The following is a 16,579-nucleotide window of genomic DNA, read 5'->3' on the forward strand; positions in this document are numbered from 1 at the left end:
CCACAGGGATGGCCTCCCAAGGGACCCAGTGAGAGGAGGGTTCACTGCTGCTGCCTCCGTCCAGGAAATCGCAAAGCCAAGGAAACCCAGAGGGGTGTGCTGCAATTGTCGCTCCACAGCCTCAGTTAGCGGTGGTCTTTCTTGGGTGGGCACCTAGATGGAGCCCAGATGAAGTAGGTGCCCACAGAGTGGTGCAGCAGGGACTGGAGCTGTAAGAACAAAGACCGAACTCACAACTCCTACATCTGTTCTAAACGAACCATGACTTCACCAAACTAATTTCTCAGCCTTTCTTCCCTTCTTCTATACTTACATCCACGCCTTGCATCTTCCTCTGGGAATTTTCTTCCTCTCCCATATATAATGTCTAAACGTCCTCTTTGGCTTATTGGGGACAAACTCCCCATTCACCAGAGTGATGCTTGACCTGAGATTCTCAGTCATGTCTCGGGGGACAACTAACTCACAGGGTTCTAAGGAAGATGTAAGCCCTAAACACTTTAACTCTGTAAACACCCACTGCCCTTTTTTCCTGTTCATCTTAATTTCTAACCTAAGAGAAGAAAATAGAAATGGAAATGGGCTGGGTAACCTTTTCCAAGAAAAACTTGAATTTTTTTAAACACTTAAAAAGAGAGGAACGAAAAATTGAATGTAGAAAAGATATAATTAAGGACACTTGCAACCTCGGCAAGTTAAGTACATTAAGGGGAGTGTAAAGGGAATTAGACTGTGTGGGAGTCGGGCTCAGTCCAAAGAAAACAGGCCCAGGAATGTTTCAAGATGGGATCTGAAGAGATGGAGTGAGTCACTAAGTGAAGAAGGGAAAGGCGAACGGAAAACACCAGAAGACGCCGTCCTTCCGGCGAAAGAAACCCCGTAACTAGCAGCGAGGAGGCTTCAAGGGTAGAAACATCCTTTAAACTAAGACTGGAGAAAAGCAAAGAGGGAGAAATGGTGATGTATCTCCTTGGCAAATTCAACGTTGCTGATGGGGAGGGAAGAGAACAGGGAATGTGGGAGGAATTGAGGAATGCTAATAAGAAGGTTATCTCCCCCAAAGAATGCCTGAGGAGGGTTTTTTCCGTGAGAGATTAAGTCATTCCTAAATAACCCAAGAGGTCATGTGTTGCCTTTCTGGTGCTACCAGTATAATCCCTGAGCAGAAAGCAATTTTCTAATATGAAGTAAGGGTAACGCAGGAGGTAACGCAGAAAAGATAAAGATACCTTAAATTAAAAACAAGAAGGCATTTAAATGGTTTACAGTTAAAAAAAAAAATGTTAAGAGAAACTGCTGAGTGCAGGCGAGGCTGACACTCCAGACTGCATCATGGCTAACTGCCTACCAACTGCTCTTGCTGAAGATGCCGCAGCCTAGGAAGCCGCCAACATCTAAATAGTCATCTCTCCCTCTCTGTCTCTCTCGTAAACTGCTTCAAGTCATAAATGTAGTTTTAACTCAGAGAATCAAAGCATCACCTGCTTGCAGTCTCTCCAGTTTCAAATCATCAAAATTACTGAGCGATGCAAGCTAATGTGATAAACAGAGGCCGTGAATAACACAGAATGTAGCCACTTGGAAAGAAGTTTGGTGTGGTGATTATAAAAAAGATCGTTTCTTTGTTGCTGCCAATGGGGATTTCTGGTAGCGGGTCCATCTGATAAGCCTCAGAGACAATAGCTCCATTGAAGGGCTGAAAAGGAAGTTGTTGTGACCGGATTGCTTCCTGTGGTGAACAAAGGGCTTCTGCTGACATAGCAGCTTGGTGGTGACGGAGCCGAGCCCACAAGCTTGGTCTTTCTAAACTGAAAGTTGTGGGGTTCTGTGTGTGTGTTTTTAATTTCACTATTTCAAAAGGAAACAAAACCTTTAGACTTGCTTCCTAAGGAAGCATTTTAAAAAGAAGAGTAGAAGGAAGGGACAAAGGGAGGGTTAGGGTAAGAAGGAAAGAATGAAGAGAGCAAAGCAGCAGCCAAACGATGGCACCATCGTGTTTCTGAGTGTTGTTTTTTTCTGTAACAAAATATTAAGATGTTGGATACTAAAGGGGCCAAAAAATGTTACAAGGCTCATGTGTGTACCATGATAAGACTAAGAGTGAGAATACAGTCCTAGCCAGTTTGGTTAGAGCGTCAGCCTGAGGACTGAAGGGTCCTGGGTTCGAGTCCCACCAAGGGCACGTACCTCGGTTGCAGGCTTGACCCCCAGCCCCGATTGGGGCTCGTGCAGGAGGCAACCAACCTACGTGTCTCTCCCACATCGATGTTTCTCTCTCTCCCTCTCCCTTCCACTCTTTCTGAAAAGCAATGGAAAAAATATCCTTGGGTGAGGATTCAAAAAAAAAAAATATATATATATATATACACACACATATACATATACATATACATATACACATACACATACATATACATATACATATACACATACACATACACATATACATATACATATACATATTATATATACACATACACATACACATACAAGGCAAGGCCCCCAGGGCCAAGGATACAGTTTTGAAATGACTGCTAGGATTGGTTCACCTGAAAACTTTAATGAGCAGAATGGGCGTGTCATGTTAAAAGGCTAAACCCTGGGAATGAGCGCCTTGAGAAACAGGACACCTTCGTGGCCTTCATTTCCTTCCCCCTTCCTTGCTGTGGAGGGGTCTTTGGTAAGACAATAAAGGAGGCCACTTCAGTGAGGACCAGGGGAGCCCTGAGGCAGGTGTGCCCTCCCCTGAGCACTTTCTCCAGATCAAACACCTTTTCCGTGGCCGTTAAGGCCGTGATGAAAAGACCTCAGAGGAATTACTGAAATACCATCTGAGGTTGCTTTCCAATAGCACTGTGTAGGTCTCTACGGTAATGGAAGAGAAAGCAACTAATGTCTTGAATGTCTCTAAATGGAAAAATATATACAGGGTGGGGCAAGAGTAGGTTTACATTTGTGAGTACGCGAAACAATGAGATAGCTCAAAGGACATCACTTATAGCTCTCAGGTATGCCAAAGGTTGAAAACATGCTCTGCATAGTTTGGTTTCTTTGAAATAGCTTTATATCCTTGTAATACTGTCAGGCCCAACAAAAACTATGCTTTCTCTGTTATGGTTTAATGATTTCTGTTCTGGAACAAAGTGAAAATACCACTGGTAATCCACTGTTTATGTCATGTAATGCTAAAATACCGGTATCAAAATTTAAAAATCAGTGAAACAAAACCTTTAATACATTTAAAATATAAAAGTTTATAAATATATTGTAAAACATCAAATAAAAATATAAATGTTAACCACTTATTACCATTCTGATAAAAATTATCCATAAATGAAATTACTTAAAATATTCAAAAATGTATTAAGCACTGTTCGAATTAAAATAATTGAATTAACCATAAAAAGCTGGAAATGAAACAATACACTTTTAATTAAATGCAGTATAAAAGCAAAGTCATCAATTTTGTCATGATTAATCCTTGAGCAAAATTTTGTGCAATTTCTTCCACCTGCTAAAAAAGTATTCTGACTATATATTAGGTGGAGGACTGCTGAGAAATAATTTCATGTAATAACTCCAAATAATTTCCTCTGGCCTTCATTTTCAATTAAGTATATTTATTATTTGATAACTTTGAGATGAACTTTGGGACAACTTTTTTTCAGGGACTACAATGTTTTGATTGATAATGATTGTTTTGTTTTATTAATATTTTAAAAGAATTAAAGTTCATTTTCATTTTCTTCTATTTTATCATCTATAAATGAACACTCTGAAGCAGAGTTAGCTACATCACTTTTAAAACTATTTATTTTTATATTCCACCTGTCTAGAAAAATCTTTAAACTGGTGTGAATATTAATTTCACAACAGACACTTTGCAATACCACACTATGGTTGCTCACTGAGACTCACATAAATTCATACCTGTCTAAAGTAGAAGGATTGAGAAAAAAAGGGAAAAAAAAAAGAGAGAGAAAGAACTCATGGACACATAAAACAGTACGGTGATTGCAGGGGATGGGGGTATAGTGGAGATCTATGGTGGTGGAACAAATAAAATAAAATATACAAGAAGTAAATAAATAAATACCATCAGACTAATTGATTTCCAAAAAAAAGAAAAAAAGTAGAGTTACCTTTCTGTATAAATTGAATTGGGTCATTGATCTTGATCTCCAATCACAAATGACTCAGACTTCAATTTTTTTAAAATAATAAAATAATGGTATTACATTAGCAAAAATATCAGTATGTAGGGAATTACAAATGTCACTACAGAGAAAAGTAGCAGGTTGCCAAACTCCAGTTTTGCCATCATTATTATGGTTCACTTGCTTTTGTAATCCAGTCCTTCACGGATACACAAAAGTTCACTTTATTTTGAAAATTTCAAGGTTATGCTTGAGAAAAGTACAGCTATTCTGTAGAAAAAAAAAAAAAGCAAAACAAAACTCAGAGGTTAGAATTATCACAATGGAATTTCAGATCAACAAGCAATTAATAAATATTTCTGTTTTAAGACAGGCACAGTGTGACAAAGGGCACAACGCAGACAATCGCCACCGCCAACCTATTTCTCATTCTTTGACAGTAGCCAGCTTGGCCTGTGAGGTAACCTTGGGAACAGAGGCGCACTCACCACGGAACAAGATAGAAGGACCTTGGATCCCCCACGCTGCGGAGTGCCAAACCAGCCTTGTACTAACTACTTCAGGACGTTTACAACAAAGAAAAAACTATTTTTAGCCCACTATTATTTGAGATTTTCTGCCACTCAGAGTCCAATCTAATACAAAATTCTGTGTACAAAATGGGCTGTTTCACATACAGACCCTAAAATATGTGACACTGGCTCAATGAAAGAGGTCGGAATTCTTTCCTAAGAGCTAGAAAGGTAGCAACTCTTCTTATGTCTTAAAGAAAACATTTAATAAAACTGTTACCTATGATAACTTGGAAGGCAGACCACTCACAAACTAAGAATGTAGTACTTGGGAAATGATTAGAAAAAATCAGAGTACTGGTACTTGTTGACCGCATCAGATTCCTACGGGCTTGAGCTAGCGCTGGCCATACCTGCAGCAAAGGTGGAGAGGGCTGCAGGTCTGCCGAGAGGCCTGCTCTGCCTGCAACCTGCAATCAAAGGGAACTGGACATCTAATGAATTAGGGCCTCCCCAGATTTCAAAAGCCACGACTTCTATCCCCCAACCAAAGCAGTTTTAAGCAGTATTTTAGAAACTACAATCTTAACAGTATATATGCCCCATATTATACCAAGGATGCTTAAAGAGCTGGATTTAAGATTTTGCCTTCTCCAGCTGGCCCATTGCTTTAGTTGATTTCATAGCCACCGTTAAGCTGAGCGATGGGAATGAGCTGAACTATACCAACAGAAACCAGAATCTTCATGCAAAAAATTATGTCTAGACAAGTAGTATTTTGGTTGTGGTTACTGGCCTATGAAGCTGACCAGTAGCAAACTGATTAGAAGTCTACTAAATTGTTGAGAATTTTTTTTTTTACCAAAAAAATTCCCACAAGTCTAGCCTGCAAAAGGCTGTGATTATTCAACTGCTAAAGCACACTGGACATCTAATTCTGAACCAGCCGAAAGTAACGAATATGCTCTCCAACGCCTACCTCATTGCGGCCGTGGAGGATAACAAACAAGGAAGACTCTCCAGAGGGCAGTGATGGGGCTCCAGAGGGTGATCGGCAGGGGACCTTTTCCAAGGGAGCAGAATCAGGGCTTCCAATAGAGGGCAGGGGGCAGGGGGCAGGGGGCAGGGGGCAGGGGGCAGGGGGCAGGGGGCAGGGGGCAGGGGACAAGGGATGGGGTGGGAGGAGAGAACGTGGGCTAACTCAGAAGCTTACTCTACTCTCAGGGAAGACAGCCCTCCCTCTTTCTGCATATTGGGATCTGGGCACCACCCGTTCCCTCCTTTCCCAAATGGGTGTTTCTATTTTAGTTACCCTGTTCCCGTACAACTGTAGTATAGGAAAAGGGAAGCAAAAAACCTTATCTGTTATGGGTCACGGGTGATTTGTACCCCGTGGGTTCTGCAGCAATAGAACTCCTGACTTATATCTAGTCACACAGCCACCTGAACTAAAAGCTACATTTCCCCACCTCCCTACAGTTAACTGTCTGGTCTTCAAGTCATATGGCCAAATCCTGACCAAGAGGATGCAGATAAAGGCGGTAGATACATTTCCAGGAAGTAGCCTTGAAAGGGAAAAACCATAGCTTTCTCTTTCCCTGTCTTCCTCTCTGCTAACGGGAAGGCAGCCGTGATCGACGGAGCTGCATCAGCCACTCTAGACTAAGAAGTGACCTTGTAAGTGGAGGCCACACGGAAGAAGCCCGGGTCTCTGATACTTCAAAATGCTCCGTCAGCCCCAGGCCTCCCGCCTTTAGACTTGTGCTGTTCCGCATAGTGCCTCTCAACCATACGTAGCTATTGAACATTTGAAATATGGCTAGTCCAGGCTGAGCTGTGCTCAGCATGTATAAATTACACATCAGGTTTTGAAGACAGTGTGAGAAAAGAAGTAAAACAGCTCATTAATAACTTTATATTGATTACATGTCCAGTCATACACTTTGTGTATATACACTCTGTATATATTGGGTAAAGTAAAGTACATTATTATAATTAATTTCAACTGTTTCTTTTCCTTTTTTAACATGGCTAATTAAAATTTTTTAATTACATATATGGCTCACATTGTATTTCTGTTGGACAGCACTGTTCTAAACTTTTATGTGGGAAAAATCTTCTTAAGCTCTTGATATTTTGGATTTTCTCTCATTTGCAGTTGAACTTAATCTTAATGAATTATCTTCAAATACATTTTTTAAAATTCTATCTCAAGTCTTTGATCTCTCATCTGAACTCCAAATATATATTCTCAAATGTTTACTTAACATTTCCCTTGAATAACTCAAAGGCATTTCAAACCTACAAATCTCAGGCTGAATTCATGATCCTTTCCTACATACACCCCGTTCACACCAGTTTCTTTTCCACTGTAACCTCAATGAAAATGATCACCATCCATTCAGTAATGCAAGTCAGGGAACTGGGAGTCTTCCTTGAGAGCCACTGTTCGTTCCCTCACCCAGGATACTTCATGAAGTGCTAGAAACTGAATCTGCAGTGTGCCCCTAGCAGTCCACCACCGGTGGCTGCCACGGCACTAGTCCTACCACCTCCGCTTCTTCCCTGGCCCACCACGACAGTCCCTTAACTGGTCTCCTCGACCACGCAGCCCGGGCCCCTCCCAGGACATTTTCATGCTGCCAACAGAACGCCCTTTTCAAAAACTTAATCTAGTCCCGTTAGCCTCAGGTTTAAGATATTTCAATGACTTCTTAATTACTCTTAAGATAAAGACCAATCTCCATTAAAAAGGCCCTAGAACGCTATGTGCCCGGTGCGCTCTTCCCTCACTCCTGCGTTCCCGCTTCTTGGACGGCGCCTGGCTCTCCGAGGGCCTCTGCCTGCACTGTTCCCCCAGCCCAGAACCTGCTTCCAAGCCTCTTCTTCATCTTCCGTTTGCCTAGCGGACTCATTCGTACTGTGGAAATCAGGAAAACCATTTCTTACCTACAGTCTAGGTTAGCTCTCTTCATTATATGTCCTCACAGAACTGGGTAACTCTCTCAGACTACAGTCTCAGTTTATAATTATATATTCACTATGATGACGATGATGATTTATGTCTGGCTGCCTGAAAACTGGAACTGTGTCTGGTTTTATTCTCTATTATATTCCGAGTGCTTGGCACAGTTTGTGTGTGTGTGTGTGTGTAACTGATTTGAGAGAGAGAGACAGAGAGAGAGAGAGAAGCTGATTTGTCGTTCCACTTACTCAAGCACTCATCATTTGATTCTTGTATGGCCCTCACCATGATCAAACTCACAACCTTGGTATGTCAGGGTGATGTCCCAACCAAAGGAGCTACCTGGCCAGGGCCTTAGCACAGTTTTCAGTAGAAAATAGGCACTTGATAAATATTAGGTGAAAGAATTAATGAATTTTCATTTAGTATTCCCATTCATAAACATTTTATTTTAAATACAATGGGACAAAAGGACCAAAAACATTATAACACGTCATTTCAAATTCATTTAAGTTTATTTAAATAAAATAGCTTTCTTGAAACTATATCCCCATCAAAGAAGAGCACCTTGGGGGGGAAAAAAGACATAAGGCATATTACACCCTAAAAGTCAGGCTGCTCAGAACTTCTCAGGGCAGAAATGAAATAAATCTCACAAGTGATCTGTAAGTTACTATGTATTACTATCAGTGCCTTTCAATGCAGCTTTCAAGCCACCACAACTGCCTGATGTATAGATTTTCCATCTGCTTCAAGGAAAAAAAAACTTTTCCATGTAAATACATACTAAGAGACATCTTTCTCACAAACATTTTGAGCTTATACCCAAGGTGCACTAGTTCATTCAGAACACAAGAGCACACGGATAGAGCTAATATCCACAGCCCCTGAGGAGACTAGATCCTACAAGGAGATCTGAGATCCATGGCATAAAGTATGACAAATTAAAAGGTGCAGTAGCATCATTATAAAGTGGAGCTTTGGTTAAAAAAAAAGAAGAAAAAAAGCAAAACCCCAAATAGAATTAACGGAATTAAGTCAAGCTTCATTCTTGCTCACGTGAAGTCCTCTGAGGCTCGCTTTCTTTGTGTGCTGGTCCACTTTCTAGGCTGTTTTGGTATTATAGCACCTCCCACTCAGCCCATGTTTCCATAACACTGGTAATAAACGCTTCCTCCTGAAAGTGACACGCAATTTACAGGCCAAAGCTCCCACGTGGCTACGCCTCACTTCAAGGAGGAGGGTAAGCACAAAACTCTTATTAACCAGAAAACAGAGGAAAAGAAGAACGAAGGGAACAGCAATAATGCTGCCCACAGTGCACTGTAGTCATCCAGACTTACGGCAGTTTGTACAGTTTGACCGCAATCTTCTAAAATTTATAGTAAAAATAATGGGCATTAAACAAACTGTATGTGTATGTGTTAGACCATCAAACGAAACTACTTCATTCATATTATTTTACAGAAATTTATTTTTTTACTATTTAATGATCACATTATTTATGCTAGATTCACTCATGTCAGTTTTTAAATGTTTAAATTTTCTAATTTAAAATGAAATTTCTAACTAAGCAAAAACAGATTTTAAAAAATTGTTGTGATTATAGAAATTGCTTTTACTCAGTGAATAATTGTGATCAAGCTTATCTCATAACCAGTGCGTGAAATCTTACCAGAAATATCATTCTTGATTTTTATTTTTTGTTAAGGTTACTAAAATTAATACTTTAAAAATACAGCCTAAGTTTTCCTTTTTCTGAGTATTCTCTTTTAACTTCTTGCTGCCATAACAGTTTGGGCCTGAATTTTATTTTCATAGATTTAAAGATAGATTTTTATTTCTGCTGAATTTTTTCATTAGAGGATACCTATTTTTAAAAAACAATTTTAGTAGATTAAACTGTATCTTAAAAGGAAACAAAGAGGAAGAAATAAGAAACACAAAACAAGATGGTTTATCAGAGGAAGAAAGAACACACAGAACCTACTTCTTGGGAAACAGTTCTCCATGGGTCTCTCGCATTTCTGCACGTCGCGCAGGCAGAGGCACTGACTTGTTTTCTGGATAATGTTTTAAAGGATGTTTGTATAGAGAACAACCTTGAGAGACAGAAGAGTATCTCTTGGGAGCAGAGGGCAGGTTTGTTTGCTGCACAGTATAATTAAGATAATGTTTCCCACTGGGGCAAAGGTTGGACAGGCTTGCTTGCAGCCCCTCATAATTGGGGTTTCCTGAACTCCGGGGTACTCAGTTACATGTGTAGCACTCATGTGAGCTATTGCACATCACTTCCATGAGACTCATGGGAGCATGAATGACACGATGCTTGATGTGTTATGAGAACAAAGTCCTTTTTCTCTGACATAGGAGTCTCATATTTTTTGCCAGCACCCACAAAGCTATGGCAAGCTAATTTGACAGATTTTGGAAACAAGAATGGAATATTGACCAACATGGCTTTCTGGAAGGGAAAGAAAAGGATCTTAGGACTGAATTAGGGATTATAAGAAGAACACCCAGGACCCACTAGTGAAGTTCTTGCCCAGACAGTAAGCAAAGGCAGATGGGCCGGGGGTGGAGTCTCCTACTGTCCTACCTGGTCATGAATATTTACAGTCTGAGTGGCAAAAGGTAGGATTGAAACAAGTCTCCTAAATGATGCTTTAGTCTCTGCTCACTCTTCTCTAGTAGGGAGGGGAAAGGGTCAAGGAACCACCAAACTGATAGAGGGCATTGGGTGGTCGGCAAACATTGGAACTGTGCCCTGAGCAGTCTCTCGGTCACTCAAAATGGAAAGCAAACATACTTTAACTACTGGCGTGTAACCACTCTCTCCCTACACACCCCCAGATTCCTCCCTGGATTCCTTCTACTCTGACCTCAGCTGCTTTCAAGAGAAAGATAACAAGAGGTGGGGTTGAGTCTCCCTGTCCCCAAGAAGGAATAAAAACTATATGCACACTTCCAAGTATGCTGGGGAAGTCAAGGGAGGGGAAGACTCAAACCTCTGTGGCTCTGTTGGACATAGGTACCCAAGTCACCCACTCTACCCAGTTCCAAGGGGAAAGACAGTGTCCACATTCAATTTATATGACTTGTTCAGGGTTCGCAGTAGGAGGTGAAGCCAACATGAACTTGTCTTCTAAGACATTATTTACTCCTGGTTTTCCTTCTACTTCTCTAAGAGGCCCTCGGTCTTCTTCAACGGTTCCTTCTTCAGACCACTGCTTCAATTAGAAATTCTTAAAAGAAATAGAAGTCGGAAGAGTTTAGGAAGAGGGGGCTGTATCAGTCTTTAAGGAAAAATATCTGAATTTCCATGATTAGAGGTAAGCTGAAATATTTATATTTTCACAGAGGCATGGGTTAAAAGTGAATGCTGGACATTGTCATTAATGCCCATGTTTTCCAGTTTCATCTTTGGTGGCCTTTCTTTCTACACTATTAGATATATGATTTCATCCACATTGTAGAATCGATTTATATGCTTATGGTTCTCAAGTCTGTACCTCCAGTTCTAACATATCAACTTCCAAATCAGCTTTTTCAAATGCTTATCAACTTGGTTTTTCCACAGGCACGTCAACCTAATACATTTAAAAAAACCTGAAATAATCCTTATCTGCCTTTCCCAGCACATTTAATAGAGTCAATATCCTCTAATCTCCCCAGTAAGAGATTTATTCTGGAGTCCCTCCTCTTCTTAACCATCCATACCCAAATCCTATCCATTTTCTTTCAAAAATATATCCAAAATATGGCCATTCTTCCCCATTTCCCCATTTCTACTGCCTGATTCAACTCAGCCTCTTATGATTTCTATCCAAGACTAACGACACAGTGCCCTAGCTGGTCCCTCAGCCCATCATTCTCCTCTATAATCCATTTCTACCCTCCTGCCATGATTATCTTCTTATCAAATAAATATGATTATGCCCGTCTCTCTTTCTCTCTCTCTCTCCCCCCCTTTAATAATTTCTCCCTATTTCCCACTAGCTGCCCTATAAAGGCCAAGTTCTTTTGTCTGAGTACAGTGCTTCATGATGTAACCCTAATATACTCTTCCAATTTCATTTCCTTCTACTCCCCACCACAATCCTAAGCTCCAAACCACAATGAACTTCTCACATATCTTTTCAAAACTCTATGCCTTTGCACATTTTATTCTCTTTGCCTGAAATGCCCTTTCTTCCTCTTCTGCATATAGCAAATTCCCATTCTGTATTCAAGACTGCCCAGAGCTTACCTCCTCTGTCACGCTTTCTCTGATGCTTCCAGCTTCTACCACAGTGCTTATTTCTGTGTATCCAGTTCATTTCTCCCTGTGTTCACCTCTTCCACTAGACTGAATTCATTAAGAGTAAGGATCACAGGTTTTTCATTTTTGAGTCCTGGATGCCTGGGCAAGGTCTTGAATATGTATGAACAAATGCTTATTGACTTAGTAACCTAATGTCCCATGGCAAGTCAGAATCCAGTGAATGCCTTGGCCTGGAATTATTCTTGAACAACCGAATGCTGATATTTTCAATATTTTCCATATTCTATACATTTTATTCATTGAAAACTTCATTCCTTGACAACCTACATTTTGGTAATTTTTTTCTTTTTCCTTTTTTTAAACTTTGAGAAAGAGCGAGATCAAATTGTTGTTTGATTTATTTATGCATTCACTGTTTGTTTATTGTATGTGCCCTGACCAGGGATCAAACCCGCAGCCTTGTGTATGGGGGTGACACTCCAACCAACTGAGCTACCCAGCCAGGGTGGTTATTTTTTTCTATTTTTATTTACATTTTTTCTTCTTTTAAAATTAAGGTATAATTGATGCTTAACAAATGAGGGGCAAGACGCAATTCATGAAGAGGGGGAGGAAATACCAACGCAACATGTGTTTTTACATTTAATGTGACCTGGTCCGTATCCCATAGGTTGATGAAACGTGAAGAAATCTGAGTTTTAGCTGCATTAGCTATCCTAGGAAATCACAAGTTCCTTGAGGACAGACAGCTTTTACTCATCTCGCCTTTTCTCCAGGTAAAACATTCTGAATAATTTGCAGAATTGTATTAAATGGAATGCTTTACTCTTTCCTTACAAAACTTTAGATGATTTTCTAATAAAGCATACTCATCTGTTGTCTGATATAATAAAATATAACACATGTGCATCAAAAAGAATGAAAAGAATTGCTTTTACTCTTATGTAATATTTAACAGAAATAGGGAAATATTTTTAGACAGTCTTGGGACAGAGGAACCTGCAAAGTGATTGCTGATTCAGTCACTGAAGATGAAAAGAGTTTATTTCTGTCAACTAAAAGAGATAGTACGTAAAGCAGACCCCAGGGAAAGGAGAATATTTTGTTTCACTGAACAGAGAGCTGTGGCTGCAGAGTGAATGAGTTGGGGAGGAAAGCGACACGATCGTGTTTGTTTATGGCAGAGCCCTTGTAAGGCTGAGATGCAAGAAGAATAACTAAACCGAAATAACTTGGAAAATACCTTCTAAAGCCTCCTAAAATTTAACAATGTGAAAAAGGAGAACCATTCTTACAACATTGGAAAGAAAATCAAGTTATAAGATGGCCTCACAATTTCATGCCCAGTCTGTACAACTTTTGTTTTTTCTGAGCGGGCTGGGCAGTGACACCCGTAAGGTTCGCCCTCTGGAGCGGAGCCATTTTCAATACAGTGCGCGGCCTGCTCCTCAGACACAAAAAAGCAGTGAATCATTCATCTTCTAACCAAAAGTAAGCTGGTTAATTGCATAGCTATCAACCCTGACAGTTAATGTTTACATTCAAAATTTGGGGTAAAAGATAAATGAGTTTTTAACAAAAAAATATGAAGTGGACCATTAATGAAATTCTAACTAGAGTGAAACTAAATCTCTCTCTTTCTCTCTCTCTCTTTAAAAATAGCAGTAGTCAATGTTTTAAAGATGTATTGCTTCTTGTTTTCCAGTCTGTATTTTTCTTGACCACAACCAGTGTAGGATATAATAATTCTAAAATAACAACCTCCTAAGTTATGTTATTGTAGAGTCGTTTTAGAGCCCAACCCAAGGCAAAATAAACATCAGTAATGAATTGTTCCCATGAACTGACCTAAGGAAAGACTGTCACTAAAAACTAGTACATTTTGAAAAGCCTAAGCAAGGTAGAAATCTGAGATATGATAGTTTCATTGCTAATTTATGTCATCCAAGATTTCATCCCACTAAGGGCAATTATTTAATTAGGAAATAATATCTCAAGAATCATACTGACTCTAGATGTAATCATTTACAAACTACTGATAAACTTAGTAATATTTCAAAGAGTAAAATTGTTCGTTTATTCAGCAATAGCTGTTGAAATTTAATGAAACCAAGATCCTGTTTAGTTTCAGCCAAAAGTAGGTGACAAATATTTTTCCTTATTACAGAGCATAGAGGTGACTGATTCATCACAATGGTTTTTTTGTTTTGTTTTCATATTAGTCATTTGAAATCCAAGAAACTCAGTATGTCATAGGGGAAGGGGTGCAATAGGAGTCATATCTGAAAATGAAATTGCTATTTTTACATACTCGTTCTGTTGGCTCCTAAATTCAGGCATTTAGAGAAACATACTACCCTTGGTTAAGTGACCTGACTTGTGTAGAATTTAATAACGTTTATTCTAAACTGAATTGTATTACCTTGATGCTAAATGTTGGCAGCAAATTAAATGTTTTGTTCTTTCGTGTACCCCCAAGAAGCGTTTCTAGACTCAGTCATTCTTTGGAAACAAATACCTGATTAGCTTATTGATGAAATACCGAGGTGAACTAAAAAGTAAATTAAATATATACTTTTTATTCTAAATGGCTATATTTTCTATTTTCAAACTAGGATTCTCTTAAATTCTTCATTAGCCTAGGTTGAAAAATTAAATATAGAGTACCAAATAAAACATTTATGAAGCAATTCATAAATTTAAGTCACATAAATCAGGAAAGTGCATTCTTATTTGATGTTTTAGAATTTTTCTATCAATAAATGAGTTTTTATAGTCCATTCACTTCAGGGCTAAGGATGAGACTTTGTACTTAGTATGGTGTCTTTCATCTTTGGCCTTTGAGTCCCTTTACGGGCCTTAATTAATTCTCACCACACCCCTCTGAGACAGGTTGGTGTCATTATCCCCTTTTTATAGTTGAGGAAACAAAGACAAAGAGAGATTAGTGTGAGGCCTGCTCAGGGACATAGAATAAACCAGGAACTCATTCGCTGAGCTACAAAACTCAACAGACAACCATGCTGTTAGCCTCTTCCTTTCTCCTTCCCATCAGCATCAATGTTTCAACATCCTCAACAGAAAAAGTTTCTCATTTAGCAACATAGTTAAGTTGAGTTACTTTCTCACTCTGAAAAATTTACATTGCCTCTCTGAAGATGTATTTTATTGCTCTCTCTTTGCTACAAAATGGATTTTTGACATTTCATAATAAAATGTACAAGCTGGTGCCCTGAGGAAACTAGATTATGCATTACTTACAGTTATACAGAAAACTTTTAGGAAATGTCTAGCACACAGTATCAGATCATTTATAAGAACATCTTAGAGTCCACATAGGCCATTCACCCAGAAATCCTTATGGTAATATTCTTATGATACAACCTCCTGAAGTGACTCGTGTTGGCTTGTTCAGGCTTGTGCTCTTCGTGAACTGAAGACCTGCCACAAACCCAGTTACAACTAGTTTGTCTGCTATTGCATTATGTCTCACATTGACAGAGAAAGTAAACCGGCATCTCCATTTTCTATCTGAGTTCAATGGCAAATGTCTGCTACTGAAGAAAAATGAAAAGAAAAAAACAACACTTTTTCTATCACTTGCCTCTCCCTCCCTCCCTCTCTCTCTCCTTCTCTCTCTCAGTTGAAACATCCCAAAAAGTTAATTTTAAGGCTTAACCAAATCCAGTGACTTTGTTTTTCTACCTTCACATGACTAACATCTCTTATTAAAAGGGAAAATGCCATTTTTCATAAAATTATTAATCATCACAGGATTTTAAAAATTATATTTTAATTGCCTTGTCTAGATGAAAATGCTTATTGGGAGATGTCTCTATTATTAGATTTATTCTAAGTTTGGTTTGTTTATGCTGCTTGGTTACAATGTCCTACTAATCCATTAACTCTATCAGATCATGCCACCAACAAATGGTCTCTCTCTCTCTTCACAATAATGAACTTTTCCTTCTTGCCCCTGGTCTACTTTGAATAATTTGTATAAAATACAATGCAATGATTACCTTTGTGGAAAAGGTAAAAAAAGGAAAGGCAAAACAACACCATTTTAATTTTGAAACTACACTATTCAAATATTTTATTCTTCACCCTTCATGCCCATTCACCTGCCTTATATAAAACCAACGATTTTTAAATTTAGGATATTATTAGTCATACGATTTCAGCAGTAAAATATTTTGTTTTAAACTTCTGCTATACTAAATTAAATCATAGTATAGTTAAAGTTCACCATCATATATAAAGTTCACTATATATGGTTTAAGAAAAAATAGCAAGGCTTTTCAATATGAATGAATTACTCCAAGTCTCAGGGTCAGAATGAGCCCTGTTAAGCAAATCTCAATCGCTGGATATTTTAAATATTTTCCAAAGTCCACCAGTGCCCACATAGCTTGGACATGTTAAAAAATCACTTCCTCTTAAAATAGAAATATGTTCTATTTTCCTCAAATGAGAGTTTTCAAAAGAAGGACACATCTTTTGATGTTTATTGCAACTTATAATGGAATTCTTATTCTAAGGTTTGGATAGAATCAGTTATACTTATTTGTCATAGACTTCCAAATATTTATTTTAGGGAGTAGTTGATAAACCTGCCTGTTCTATCTGGTAGCTTAAAACTGGGTCAATTTCACCATTTGGTGCTAAGAACCATTCATCA

The 16,579-nt window shown here is 38.8% G+C and overlaps 1 long non-coding RNA gene across 4 annotated transcripts in view; it reads right to left on the bottom strand.

The window, feature by feature from the left end:
- The window catches only part of LOC308567572, a 55,342-nt gene that overhangs the window by 11,998 nt on the left and 26,765 nt on the right, over positions 1–16,579 (bottom strand). Inside the window, exon 2 of one of the 4 annotated variants that reach the window (XR_014000339.1) lies at positions 4,143–4,427. The exons of the other annotated variants lie outside the window; for them this stretch is intronic. This is a non-coding gene — a long non-coding RNA (uncharacterized lncRNA). The remainder of the gene's footprint in view (positions 1–4,142; positions 4,428–16,579) is intronic. 4 annotated transcript variants of the gene reach the window in all.

Source organism: Miniopterus schreibersii, assembly GCF_964146895.1.
Source record: "Miniopterus schreibersii genome assembly, chromosome: 1".
Taxonomy (NCBI): domain Eukaryota; kingdom Metazoa; phylum Chordata; class Mammalia; order Chiroptera; family Miniopteridae; genus Miniopterus; species Miniopterus schreibersii.